We start from the raw sequence: 1,738 nt of genomic DNA on the forward strand, positions 1-1,738 counted from the left end.
AGACCCCCGAAACGCCGGCTTCGTGTGGATGAGAGGCTGGTTTGGTGAAAAATTTGTGCGTTTAGGCCAGAGTTTGGCTTTGACGGGGCCTAAATCAGGTTGGGTTCGGATTAGCCAGCAGGTGGGAATCAACTATTTAACAGTAGAAGTCATCGTGGGTCATTGTCCATTTAAATTTGCATGTTTTCTACGCCAAAACAAGGCTTTGTTGGTCGACTCTATAAGGCTTTGAACACATTTTGAATTGAATTGAAAAAGCTTCCTGGATGGGAAGTGAAAGGTCTTCAAACTTGGAAATAAAGTCCAGTGGATTGTTTTATTTTTAAATTCTTTTAGAAAAAATGCAAGAAGAAACAAATGTCATCAAATTTGCAAAATACCAACGCCAAATAATTCACTAATAAATAGATCAGGAAAGGAACAGTAAATCTGCCAGACTCATAGAAAAGGGCAAAAAAACGAATAAAATAAAAGCACGGGCTGTGAGAGAAACAAACCTGTCAAGTCTTAAAAAAGGTCAAGAAATCAACGTATTTGAGGCAAAATGTCCTTCCAATTATATCTGCAGCCTGATAATAGAAATAGAAAAGAATCAGAGAGACTGAAGGGCAGATTATACTTCTGCATCCGCAGGAATCAAATGTAGCTTGGGTCTGGAAGCGAACCAGTTTTGCTGGTATGCTTCTGCACCGTCGGTCTGGAATTTCTAGGGACGCACAACAGTTTCCCGCCAAAGAGCAAGGGGGGGCCTATTCGAGAACTAGTGAGAACTTCGACGACTTGTACTCTCGAACCTCTTCGATTATGGAAGAAAAACAGTCTCATTGGAATCCGCCTTTTTTTTAACACCAAATTTTAAACACTGAATTTTTTTACACATTGAATTCCTTACACTCAATTTTTATCTGGTAAAAATTCAGCTGCCAAAGTGTTGACCTTTTGATGATCTCAAGCCAAAGCAATCTACACTCGATAGAGTCGAGCAGCTTCCTCATTCAGCCAGGAACAGCGCTGAGTAGGGCTGAACAATTAATCGCATTTTCAATATAATCGCGATTGAAAAGAATGCAATTTCCAAATCGCGGACGTCTGCAATTTTTGGCTATGTAACAATTAGTGAATCAGACGCGTTCTTTAGGTGTCAGTAAAATGTTTAAAGTGGATTTGCCTCCAAATGGAAGGGAAGACAGTCGCAGCAGTGAGATAATCTAAATTTATTACTTGTTTTAGAGTTTATATATTCATACATAGCACTAAGTACCAGTTAATCAGTTTAATAAATAGACTGGTTTGTTGGTTGCACTTTGGACTTCATGATCAACAAGGATTGATGTCCAAATCAGTTAAAAGCTGTTTTCTTGAATAATATTCTGATTAATAAAAACATTAAAAGTTCTTGATTTAAATAGTCCTTGTTTACAAATGTCTTTATTTAGAGGCCATTTTGTTGCTTGAAAAGTCAAAATTAAATCGCAATTTTGATTGAAATATATCGTAGGCAGAACGCGATCATTAATTAGGACACAGCGTGTCTTTTAGCACCTAATCTGCACAGCGATGAAACAGATTGATTTGTTGTTTGTATATGTTTAAAAAAAGACATGATCAATTAAACTGGGGGAAAAAATTGCATAAAATCGCAATATAAAGAAAAAAAATTGCAATTAGATTATTTTCCAAAATCGTTCAGCCCTAGCGCTGAGTGCAGCCGTTGTGTCACGTGACCAAATGAGCTAAT

This window comes from Cyprinodon variegatus, unplaced genomic scaffold (genome assembly GCF_000732505.1).
Source record: "Cyprinodon variegatus isolate N-32 unplaced genomic scaffold, C_variegatus-1.0 Scaffold1251, whole genome shotgun sequence".
NCBI lineage: Eukaryota > Metazoa > Chordata > Actinopteri > Cyprinodontiformes > Cyprinodontidae > Cyprinodon > Cyprinodon variegatus.